The following is a 13,371-nucleotide window of genomic DNA, read 5'->3' on the forward strand; positions in this document are numbered from 1 at the left end:
TCTCTCTCTCTCTGTCTCCCCCCACTGAGAACGGAGCTGGAGCTGGTAACCTGATCGATCAGTAGGAACACAGGATGGGAAATTTTCCTGCAGACTGTTTTTGGGATTTTCCCAGGGTCTCTGGTCCGCGGGATTTAAAATTATGAGTTTGGTAGTTCCTGAGGTCCAAAAGGTTGGCGGCCTCCTTGCACCTTATTATTTGTGTGTGTGTATAAAATTAAAATAAAAATAAAAAACAGACATCCACTTCCTTTCAAGGTCTCTTCCAGATGTGAAGACTGCAATTCCCTGAATTTTGTACCCAGCATGACCTTTGTTGGGAATTAATTTAGGAGGAGCCCATGATGAGGAAAGAAGTGATCATGTTTAACACTGAAAATGGTTTTAGAAGTCCAGAGAACTTCAAACCAGAAAGCTCTAAATGTGCTTGAAAGGAAGGTTCACAACCTGGGTGCCACAGTAGAAAAGTTTGCTGACTTGACATGATAGCCAATTGAGCTAACTGAAAGTAGAGCTAACTGAAAGAAAGTACATATGAGATAATGCGGGTTTTTAAATATTCTGGCTCAAAAGACTTTTGGAGTTTATATTTATCAGCATCATCTTGAATTCACCTTGGTAATTATTTTAAATTAGCATAAAATCAAGCACACCGCTCAAGTCAACAGTGTGACAGGGCTGCATAAATGGCGAGTGTAATTTTAGGCTGCATCTACAGATGTATGGATTCCTAAACACATGTGTTTATTATTCCATTTTACACTAGGCTGATTGCCTTGAAAATGAATTCTGTTTAGGCAGTACATTGTAAAGACTCTGAGAGTTTGGAATATGCTCAGAGGAAAACAACAAGGATGATCTAAGACAGGAAAGTAAATTCTATGGAGATTTTTGACAGATCTTGAGATATTTCATCTTCAGAGAAAAGACTAGTGGGGGACCATGTACCCTTCTCAGGTATCTAAAGGATATCATACAAAAGACAGACTATGGAATATATTTAAGAAAGAAGAATATTTTCTTAACATTTGACAATACTCAATGGGGGGAGGGGGAACCATAAATAGTGCAATTCAGCAGGGGAACCTGTGGTGGACTTTGGATCACTAGAAGTGTTTATTTTATTTATTAGATTTTTTTTATGTCACCATTATTATTTTGTACAAGGCACAACTCAAGGAGGTGAATCTACCCACTGTTCCTTCCTCTTCCTATTTTCCCCATAACAACCCTATGAGTTGAGTTGGGCTGAGAGAAAGTGACTGGCCTAAACTCACCCAGCTGGCTTTCATGCCCAAGGCATGAAACTCACAAGTCTTCTAATTGCCTAATTTGCCAGCACTTTAACCATTGCATCAGGTTCAAACTGAAAAAAAAAAAAGAACCTGAAGGCTTGTAATTTGGATTCCTGCCCAGAGTTGGAGACTGAGCCCCCTGTCCTAACCACCCCACTTTCCTACTTTTGTTAAAAAAAAAAAGAGTTGTAAATCAAATCACAGTCTTGGCCACTCAAGTCAGCTTTCTAGTGTGAGGCCTTCCTACAAGGCTTCACCCAAAGGTCTATTTTATAGCACCTGCCCGTGTTCAATTTCTACATCAATGCTAAGGTGGCGAAGCTCCTGGCAGGAAATTTGTTTTCCAAATGTGCCAAAAAAATCTGGGGATCAGTGACTCTAATAGAATTTTTTATTCTTTATTGGCCAAGTAGGATTGGACACACAAGGAATTTGTCTTTGGTGCATATGCTCTCAGTGATGACATAAAGAAAAAATAAAATATATTCGTCAAGAACCGTAAGATACAGCACTTAGTGATAGTCCTAGGATACTAATAAGCAATCAAATCATACTAGGAAACAATAAAAACAATATAAGTTGTAAAGATGCAGGCAACATGGATATAGCCGTAAGTGGGAAGAGATAAGTATAGTAAGGATGAGAAGAACAATAGTAATAGTCTTAGTAGTTAATTTGAAAGTGTTGTGGGAAATAATTGTTTAGCAGAGTGATGGCTTGGGGAGGAGGTGGGGGGGATTCTTTTGTGTCTAGTTGTTCTGGTGTGCAGTGCTCTATAGCGTGGATAGGATGGAAGGAGCTGAAACAGTTTATGTCCAGGATGTGAGGGGTCTGTAGATATTTTCACAACCTTCTTTTTGACTCACGCAGTATACAGGTCTATTTAGTTTACTTTACTTTACTTTACTTTACTTTATTCTCATTGCACCTCATACAACGAAATCAAACACCATCTTCAGTGCACATCATGACCATGACCATGAAAATAAACACAAACACACATCCTTCACCCTTCACACATTGAACCGGAAACCCCCCACCCCACACCAACATTTAACCCAGGGCTATGTAGTAACAAGAGAGAGAGCCAGGGTGGAGGAGATAAATCTACCTCTTCAAGGCATATGCAAGGAACACACAAAATGCCTGAAGACACTTTAGTTGATGGCTGTTGGCCGGGATGAGGTCTTGCTGGAGCGATTCTCTCTCCCCCCCCCCCACAAGAAAGCCAGTCTTTGTCACCCATTCAGACAAGCCGGGTGAGGGGGGGGTGCCTTCCACAAAGCCCTCCCCCTCGTCCCTCCCATCTCATTCACTTGCAAATCGCTGGGTGCTTGGAAGAGGCGCTTTCTCTTTTCCCCAGCCTTTAACCTTCCTCTCAGAGGCTGCAGTTTGCTGAGCGGCGCGGCAGAGAGAGCAGCAGCAACGGGAGCGGTCCAGTGGCTGGGCGTCTCAGAAGGAGCGGGCGGGGGATCGAGGAGCCCCTTTTCTTCTTCTTCCTTCCACCTCTTCTTCCTCCTCCTCCTCCTCCTTTTCTTCTTCTTCCTCGTACTCTTCTCCCTTTCCGATCCCGGCGAGGGCTGAGTGAGGGGAATTGCATCGACCCGCGAGAGCCCTCTTGCCTTGGCTTTCCCTTCCACCACCACCCACCCCCACCAAAGGCAGAGTTGTAAAGGGATGCTGGGCGAGCAAGAGACGGAAGAGCAACTCCAGTCCAAGGAAGAAGTCTCACCGGCAGCCGCCGCACCGGCAGAGGAGGCGGCGAGAGGCAGGTGGAGAAGCGGCGCCGTTGCCACCGACGCCGGCCGCGTTTCCTGCCCGGCTTTGTAAAACGGAGCGGCGAAAGCATCCTTCGCCTTCCCTTCCCCACGGTAAGGCTGAGGCGCTGAGCTCGGGAAAGCCCCCCATCCTCAGTCCGCGGGAACCTGCCGGCAAAGCAGCTCTTCTTCCTTTGGCAAGGCCTTTGGGCTTCTTTTGCTTTACTTCTCTCTCCCTCCCTCCCTCCCTCTCTTTCTCTCTCTCTCCCTCTCCTCCCCTCTCTCACTCTTTCTCTCTCTCCCTCCCTTTCTCCCTCCCCCTCTCTCCCTCCCTCCTCCTTTCTCTCCCTCTCTCTCCTTCTCCCCTCCCTCCTCCCCTCTCTCTCTCTCCCCCTCCTCCCCTCTCCCACTCTTTCTCTCCTTCCGTCTCTCCCTCCCTTTCTCCCTCCCCTCCCTCTCCCTCCCTCTCTCTCTCCCCCTCTTTTTCTCCCTCCTTCTCTTTTCTTTTCTTTTCTTTTATTCTCTTCTCTCTTTTTTTTTTGTTTGGACTGCAGTCAAGGCTCAGCCTTCCTTGTTGTTTGCAAAAGTTGGCAGGTCCGTTAGTCGGGAGGGTGGGGGGGCAGACGAGGCGCCCGGGCTCGCACATGGGCAGGGCAACGCAGCGCAGCGCTCTGGAAGGCTGGGGGGTTTGGGGGGAGGGAAGGCGGCGTGTCCGCTTGGCGCACGGATAGGGTGGCAATTGGATGCGCGAAATGAATGGGCTCGTGAAGAGGAGTAGAGTAGGTGCCTGCGCCGCGTTAAGTAGAGGGAATCGGATATGTTACGGGGCTGCTGTTTGCGAAGCCTGCCAGATCCCGGGAAGCTCACAAAGCCCTCTCTTGCTGGTTTGTATTCACACACACACACACACACACACACACACACGAAAAGAAAACTTCTCCGGAGATCTGATTTTGCTCTTCTTCTGAGGCAGAGAGAGAGAGAGAGAGAAGAAGAAGAAGAAGGAGAGCCGGTGGTAAGATGCTGATTTAGAAGGGACGCGCGATGGGAAGGAGGGCTTTCTGTTAGGAAGAGCCGAGAGAAGAAGGGATGGCTGGAGAAAGCTGCTAAACTATGAAACCCTTTACCGGTTAAACGAAGGGTGCGTGTGTGAGAAGGGAGGAGATGAGATGGTGTCAAGATGTATATAGATCGGCATTAAGTGATTCTACAAAAAAATTCAGGGTGAGACAAAAGTCTAGCTATTGAAACGCGGCGGAGGCGCGTGTGTGTGTGTGTGTGTGTGTGTGTGTGTGTGTGTGTGTGTGTGTGTGTGTGTGTGTGTGTATTAATTCAAAGGCTGGAGGAACTGCGGGATAGGTAAACGGCCCCGAGGTCAGCGGTTGTTGAATGAGTTCTTGACAGCGCTGCAATAAAATCCATATTTTATGGCGAGTTAAATGCAGCGCTTTGTAAGTTGCGGTTGGAGAGCCGTAGACACGGTAACTCCCGATGACATTCAAGGATCGCGAAGTGTAATGGCTAAGATTACGCTCGGCTCAGCAAGGCATCTCCTGCCTTTAACCAGAAAGGGATCAAAGCGCGTATCTGCTAGTTCCTCCTCCTCACCGGAGAGGTCAAGGGGATGTTTCTTTATGGCCCCAATACTTAAAAGTTTTTTCTGACTTCACTTGGGAGAGGGAGATAGCAGCTTCGGACCTTAGACCCCTAAAGACAGGGGTCTCCAACCTTGGCAACTTGGCTGGGAAATTCTCGGAGTTGAAGTCCTCCAGGCTTAAAGTTGCCAAGGTCGGAGGCCTCTGGTTTAATCTAAGAGACGTGCACCAATCTGCATGTCTGAAGAGCAAACAAGATCAATGCACTTCTCCATCGAATATCGGTAGTCGGTTACTCAAGAACAATAGTTTGATGGATCCTGCATTGATGGTGGAACCAGCAAGTGACTCTGTAAGATGAAACATTCCAGCATGGACCTTGCTGGTTGCTTGTTAAAAGTTCTGTGTAACATTATATGCTTAGTGTTGTGTGGAGAGAGGTGTGGAAATTTACATTTTTTTTAAAAAAAAAATGATGCTAGATGTGGGATTACATGGAAGATCTTTGCCTTCGATAGACGCACATGCAAATATTTCCCCACCTTGCTTTTTTAAGAGAGTGACTACAGTGGAAGTACCTTACCAGATTTTTTTAAAAATCCTTCCATTCTTGCTCTGGGCAGAAGCTTTCTTTGGTGGTTGCAACGGTTCCGCAATAAATCTTTGCCTTGAACTTTAAACGCTTCTAGCAAATTGATTGAGAGCTCCCTCTCTCCTCTTGACATGATGAGCATGATTGACAACGTCAGCATCCTCCCACCCCACCCCCATGCCTTGCCTCCTTTTTTCCTTGGGAAGCAGGATGGGGGGAAATCTGCAGATGAACCTTGCACTGCGCTGAGGTGCAAACACAGATCTTTTGTCCCAGTTGCCCCCCCCGCCCCACGTGAGAGGAAGTAATTCAATATCCCCCGAAGTAGATTGAATGCGCTAATACAGAGTGGCAGGTCTTCCCCATCGCTTCCCATTGATTGTGTATCCCAAGCCTTTGTCTGTTTCCTAGCATTGGAATTGCATCCTGGCTGTTCTGCTCTCTCAGTTTTGCAACCCAAGTGAGTCCCTGGTTGTTCGGATACCAAAAGCAGAGGAGAGAGGTCCTAAAAGCAAGTCAGTGTTATTTCAGATTGGAGCTAGCTCCTTTGCAGTTATCCTCTGCGGCCATTTGAGGGCCTTGGAAGTGTGTGCCCTTTTAGGGATTCAAGTCCCAGTTCCTGCGAAGAGTTTTTTACACTTGTGAATCATGTATCTCAAGGCTAGCCTATTAAGGATTACGCTGATTAAAAAAAGAACAACACTAATAAAAAAATAATCACTCCTTACCATTTAAATGACGTTTCTCTCGATGTGTGCAGTGAGAGCCAAACCGCCTGCCATTTGAATATGCTTTAACCCTCTGGAGAGAAAGGTCAGAGCATTAAAAGCTGTGGCGCCAAAACCAATATGTGGAACTGACTGAAGATATATTCCAGCACTCTGTGCGCATGCATGGAACCTTGGTCACCGAGTATTCAAAACATGTACTAAAGTTTGAACAAAAGTTTCCTCAAAATATTTGCTTTCTTGGAAGATTTTTCCTTCCTCACAACCTGCCTGTTCATATTTTGGGATGGAAATTTAAGGGGAGGTCCCTCCCGAGTTAACTGTGATGCTGCAAGTTATGAGCACATTTTATTTCATTGTTTCTTTTGTGTGTGTGTGTGTGTGTGAGAGAGAGAGAGAGGGAGAGAGAGAGAGAGAGGGGGGGGAGGTGTTGGGGTGGTGGTGCAGAGATAAACCAGCATAGGTATATTTCAATGCCATGTTCTAGTATTAAAGCTTATTTAAATAGCAACTTTGTTACAGAAGTTTACGGAATGTGAAGCAGCTAGCAAAACTGAAATTAATCCATTGGTCACGGCATTAACCTGACTGCAAAACCAAGCTTTAAATCATGATTTATGATCATGCATCGGCATAAGCATTAACCTGCCACATTGCAATAATTCTGATGTGAGGAATTAACAACATTGGCACTAAAGATTAGTAGAGTCAGGTTCTGCTAATATATTTATTTATTTATCGGTGTGCATTTATGTTTATTCATTGATTGGCATGGATTTTCTTTATTTTCTGTGTTTAGTGTTATCCCATTTTTATTACTTTATAAGAAACTCAAGGCAGGGAACATACCTAATGGCTTGTAGCTCAGCTTTCTTGACTATGGTCTCAAAGCATGCATTAGAGCACTTCGTAAATGTATGTATTTGTGACTTCACTTAAGTCATTTCATTTAGATTTGCACTTTGAACAAATGTTTTCCTTGACCTGTAAAATAATGGAAAAGCAAAGGAGAGTTCCTTTGTATTGCCTTTTGTGGTTACTGTTGGATACCATCAATGTAGTCTTCTGTGTAGTTTTTTTTTTAAATAACATTGGAGAAGGATGCACTGTTGATGTGACTAGGAATCTACTGCTAATGTTCCCTTGGAGAACATATCTGTAGTTTTACATACAAACACCTGAATGAGTAATCCTGTGGGCTAGTTAATCAGTTCTCCTGTTGACTTGGTGTGTAAATCAACTTGCACTTTATGGCTTTCAAATTGGAAAGGATTTTAACTATTGGAATTTGATAGGATCAGATTTTCTGTCCTTATTGGCTTCAGTTTTGAAACCTTTCTCTGACTGGAGTAGGGATGGCCCATGAAGGTAGACAACAGTGTGTGTTTTTCTTTCCCTCCAAAATTAGTTCTGATTTTGGCACCTGTAGATCTACCTTGCCTAAAAAAATGGTGCAAGAACATATCAATACTTTTTCCTCTGAATTCTGAATTTTACAGGCAAGAATCCAAGTCATAAATCAAATGTGATGTGTGGAGAAAAATCTATCCATGGCAAATATTTTTTTAAAAAAATGTAATGGTAACATTTTCATCAAGGTGTTATACTGGACTGCTAATTTTGAGCTAGGTTCTCAGTCTTGATCATTTGCTCTTGACAAAGATTCCTTATCTGACCTTGATTAAATTATTTATCATAATGTACCTTTCAAACAATAAGAAGCTTCAGTATATGGACATGCCATTGAGTTCTGGAATGTCATGTTTATGCTTATAGGTCAGCAAGTTCCATTTTATTGTAACTGTTGACATTGGCCCATTTAGATGTCTTTATTTAAATGAGTATAGAAGGAAGTCAAAGTTATGAATGTTTGCAATTGAATGTTGGTGGAAGGTAAAATTCATCTGCATTTTGTCATGGTGCTATTTTTTGTGCTTCTGGAAAAAAAAGATATTGACTTAATATTTCGATACTACTTGGAAGCCAATATCAGAAAATAACATGTGAATTGAAATATGAGAGATATTCATGTATGGAAATGAATCATATTATGCAAAATTAATTTGATATTTTGATGTGTTTGTCCTGACCTACATCCTTTTTATTTCAGCTCCACCCGCGTTTTGAAAGGTGGACTCTGATGTACTATTTAAGGGTCAAATATGGGTTTTTGGACCAGAAACCCGCTAGATGTCCTTAAAATAAGACCCCGGAAGCCACCTCAATTCAAAACCCTACAATTTCTTAGCATCCAACAGATCCTTAACATAACAGTTAAAGATATTTCTCATACACACACACACACACACACACACATATATATATATATAATATAATATATAGATAGATAGATAGATAGATAGATAGATAGATAGATAGATAGATGCAACAAACAAAAACACACACACACACATAGTATGTATACAATATATATTTATATTTTCTAGGAACATTTCCAAATTAAGTGTCTGTTTTTCACCTGTCACAAGGTGTTCTGTTTTCTATGCATTGATCCAATAACATATCAGTTGGTCCTATGTTTGTCCCAGAGACCATAAAATCCTAATTCATGAAAGCATGAATATTTAAGTTCCATGCATATGATCTAGCAATAGATGCTCTGGGGCATTTCAGGCACTTAGAACTCTGTTATGGGATGATGTTATGGCAGTATCAGGCAATGTGCAAAGGATTTGTTTTATCTATCGGTGGATGATTATCAAATGCTTTACTGAAATCTATGCATACGATGTCCACAGCATTTCACTGATCTATTAATTTAGTCACTATTTCAAAGAATGAAATAAGATTTGTTTTGCATGATCTGTTTTTGACTAATCCATGTTGCCTGCTGGTTATAACTTTGTTTGCTTGTTCCCAGATTTGTTGCTTGATTTTCTTTTCCAAGATCTTCCCAGGTATTGATATCAGGCTGATTGATCTATAATTCCCTGGTCCTGTTTTTTGTTTCCTTTGAAGGAAAAATGCTGTGTAGCTGTCACAAATATTTGAAGGAATATATTAAACATCAATAAAGTGCAATGTTTATTAGAAGAATCATCCTAATTCTCAAGTAAATAAATACATAAATACAGCAGATTTTTGTTTGGAAATGGAAGATTTAGTTATTATTGTTCTTTGATGCCATAAGAAATATTCCTATTCAGATGTATTCTGATTCAAACAGCTAACACCAAGATGTTTGTTTTCTGTCCAGTGAATTTCAATGGGATGCTTAAGAACCAGAACTAAGTCTCTCTGAATAAAATCACCTCATTAAAAGTAATTAATGTTGATTGGATGGTGCTTATACTTTTGCCCAAAAAGGCAGAGTGATACAGAATTGATGATTTCATTTTAACAACTGGGTACATTCAGACTCAGCTTCATAGCACACATCAATCTGAGATGTGAATAGTCTATAGAAACGACACAGACTTGGCAAGAGAACAAAGCAGAGCCAAAATGTCAGAAGGTTTTGAATTTGTTTATGTCAGTACTATTTTGACTTTTCCCATTCCCATTGTGGCAACTTATTGCCAAAAACCCACCATTCTAAAATCAAAAATCCACATCTGACTCACCAAAGAACAAGGAAAAGCTCTGTAGAGTTGACTACTTTTGGTGTCTTGACCTTTAAGAAACAGGATTTCCAAAGCCCTGTCCCACTGTAATATTGGCTGGCAGTTTAAAACAGGGTGTAATGAATAGACATATGCATTTAATGCATCATATTTAATACACCGTATTTAACACATTTTACTGAAGGGTTCTTTGGCCCCTTGTATATGTTACATTTCCTACGTTTTCTTTCTGTTGTATCTCGGGTGCACCTGGAGGGGTGATAATTCCTATTAAACAGGCTGTGTACACTGTGTGACAGTTTGGCCTCCACCCCACATCTGTCTCCCCAGAGCTTTCTTTTGAATGAACACGATAGTAGCACTCTTTCCTCTCTGTATAGTGTGGCATATGTAAGAGCTGATTCCACCCAGAGATCAGCCAAGCAGTCCTCCAGAATGGGTTCCCATCAACTATCACTGCTGCTATACTGTTCCTAGGGTGGGCTGGGGGAGAGCTTTAAGGGTGGCATTTAATAAGAGAAGAACATCCCATTGTAAGCACCACACATCTTTTACAAATGTCATTGAAAATGGTATGAGATCCAAACTGGTATTAGGAACTCAGCAATATGCGAAGTTGTTGAATGAACATAAGACAATCAAGTAATTCTGCTTTGCAACCATCCAAAATGGATTCAGTGACTGCATAGTCACTCCTCTAGCTGATTATTTATGGTGACAATTCTTCATTCTCCCTTTCTCTCTGTCCTAGAATCTTAGCTAGATCTCTGTTTCTCCTCATGATGAAATTTCCGGCTTTCCAACCAACACTGTCTCAGTCCCCTCTGATATTCCTTCCATAAAGTCTGTGCTTTCTTTCCTTCGTCTGTTGTTCATGTGTAAACTTTCTGCCAATTCCTCTCTTGCTGTCTCCTGCTTGTCCCTCCATCTTTTTCCCTGCCCTTTTTTTTTCTTGCCATGATGTAGGTTGAGGGCAGAGGGAATGCCCTTAAAGGGCAGGAAGGTGTGCAAGGGCCAGCCTAGCCACAACTGCCACTTGCTTTTGGAGAAGGACACCTCTGAATTCAGGAGGACTCCCAAATTTTGCACCAGTGCCACCTTATTTAAGGCCAATGATGAAAGGTTACCAACACCATAAAGTCCAAACACATGAAACAACTCAATCTTGTTTTTTTTTTTCTGAAGTCTGTTGTGCCCCATGTAAGCACACACTGCTCCAGACAGTGAAACAGAATGGCCACAGCATCATTCAGGTGAGCTGGGGTGGATACTCAACTATAAAGTTGACTATATCATTGGCATACTGGTAACACCACACCCAAACTGTCAGATGAGCTTACCTAGTGGCCTCATGTATATGAACATGAGAGAGGAAAGAACCAAGCTGTGGACTGGTGCTCCCTACTCTTTCAAGATTGACTGGAACCAGTCCAGAGGAAAAGGAGAATCAACACAACACAGTCAGTGGTGGGTTTCAACTTTTTTTTAACCACCGGTTCTGTGGGCCTGGCTTGATGGGTGCGCTTCGCGTGTGTATGCGAAGAGTTTGATACTGACCTTCTCCTGCAATCCTGCACTCTCCTTGTGTCTTTAACAGCTGACGCACGGCAATCCTCTGTGCCGCGCAAAGCAGTTGAGCTTCAAAACCAGGAAATAAAGTCAGTATAGAGCCAGGGCATGTGGGAGGGTCCAGAAGCTGATCGTCGGAGCGAACTGGTTCGGCTGAACCAGGCCAAACCAGTAGCACAGTGCTACTCACCCATAACTCCCAATGCCAGTCCAGAAGACTACCATAATTGATGGTATTGAAAGCTGCTGAGATGTCAAGAAGAATAATCCAACCCCGCTCCCAGCAGAGTCCTCCAATGGCATTTCCACTCCATATCTTGGCCTGAATCCTGACTGAAATGAGTCCAGTTAATCTATTCCATTAGAGTCCTTTGAAGCTATAGCCCAACAACCACTTTCTCTATAACCTTCCTTAAAAAGAGAAGATTGGAAACTGGACAGAAACTGGACAGACTTGTTGGGTCAAGCGATGGTCCTCGAGAAGTGAGTGAACCACAATCTCACTAAGATCTGGCAGAATTATCCTTTTCACCAAGAAAGAATTAATCACTGCTTGAAGTCAGTGCTATCCTTGCATCCTTCAATCTGTCTGTAGAGCTTAACCATTTACCCATTCTTTGTCTTGCTTCCAAGATGCCTGTCCACCTCTCCCCCCACCCATATATGAATGGAATCAGTGTAAAGATTTTGTGTGCATGTGTTTAATTAAACCAGAAGCCCCCCAAAGTTAATCTGACCTATTGTACTTAGCACAATGTAGTTTTTCTATATCTATACCTTCTATACCTTTCTTGCAAGGAAGATGATATGCTGATCTGAGTTTCTTTGTGTTCTGCTAGGTTTGGTGCAATTGTAGATAAACCCATCTCCCAAAGTGTGTAAGAGATGACAGTACAGTTTAGATGCTGTGGCTCGAAGGTGCTTATGGAGCACATATGATATCTTTTAAATAATATGCTGAAGAAGAGATGGGGAAAGTGGTCATATAAACAGGAGTTCAATTTTGAACTTCAAGGTTTTACAGATGCCACTGAAAATTACAAATGAAGGAAGATTCTCAGTTTTCAGTGTGTCATTACACTAATTTTTCTTCTGATTTCTTCTATTGACAAGTTGGCTGGAAACAGTTTTTTTTCCTATCAGAGTTCCCCATTGGCACAATAGACTCATAAAGAAGAGTCTAAACAGAGATCAAACCTCACACTCGCTAGCACTGATGATGTTACAAACAAGAAAGTTCAGAGGGTACTCGTGACTACACAGATCAACCTTGAGTTAGAAAATATATTATCTTCTATTAAAATCATAGGGATCCAGGGTAAACATATAATACCTTTTGTTCCATAGATCGGGTGTGGATTTGCAGAGTTGCAATGAAAACTGAAAACCGTCAAACTCCAAAAGTCAAATTCTTTAAAGTTTCAGCTCTGTTGATAGAGGCTCAGCAACAGTTCTGAGTATTATTAGCCCTACTGGTTATTCCCCTTTTCATTTTCTCGCTAATTACAAACTGAGAAAAATAACACACACACACACACACACACACATCCTAAAAGCCCATTCTGAATTTCTATCCATCCTACACACAGTGACACAGAGTGACATTTCTAAGCATGTTTGAAACCCTGGACATAAATGAGAGTTTTGAGAGCCCAGATGTTTTTCATTCCTGTTCTTACACACTTTCTTTTACTTGATTTCAGTCCAGACCACTAGGAAAATGCTCAAGTTTATGAGAAAAAAATCATTCTCATCAGTAAGAAAAATCCATCATAGAGCTAGGTAATCTTTTAGCCAATGCCATAATCTAATCTTAATTCAATTTTGCAAACTTCTCTTCTCTGTGCACCTTTATTGGAAATGAAACACACAGTTATTGTTGCTCCCTCTGTTAATATCTTTACCTGGGAGGTTATTTAAAATAAAGTAATAATGATAACAAAATCATCATCAATGAATTGCAAAAGGTAGCTTTACTCTGAACAGTTTACATCCATAATAGTACCTGGAGGCAGCAGAAGAGAAAAGAAAGAACTGGAAAAAAATCACAACATACAAAGACTTGCAAATGACTGTGGCAAAAGAAAGCAAAAATACTACCAATGGTAATAGTTGTCATGGCTGCAATTCCAAAACATCTAAAGCACAACTTGATCCCAAAACATCTGGAGCACCAAAGCATTGGCATGGACAAAATCGCCATCAGTCAAATGCGAAAGGCAGCTTCACTTGGAACAATTTACATCCTGCG

At 42.0% G+C, this 13,371-nt stretch overlaps 1 protein-coding gene across 1 annotated transcript in view; it reads left to right on the forward strand.

Annotated features, from left to right (window-relative positions):
- Window positions 1-2,613: 2,613 nt before the first annotated feature.
- LOC113436449 (cadherin-6) overlaps window positions 2,614-13,371 on the forward strand; it is a 177,811-nt gene continuing 167,053 nt past the window's right edge. Inside the window, exon 1 of the mRNA XM_026700884.2 lies at window positions 2,614-3,166. The gene's annotated coding sequence lies outside the window, so the exon portion shown is untranslated. The remainder of the gene's footprint in view (window positions 3,167-13,371) is intronic.

This window comes from Pseudonaja textilis, chromosome 3, assembly GCF_049901715.1.
Source record: "Pseudonaja textilis isolate UNSWEBS1 chromosome 3, rPseTex1.2, whole genome shotgun sequence".
NCBI lineage: Eukaryota > Metazoa > Chordata > Lepidosauria > Squamata > Elapidae > Pseudonaja > Pseudonaja textilis.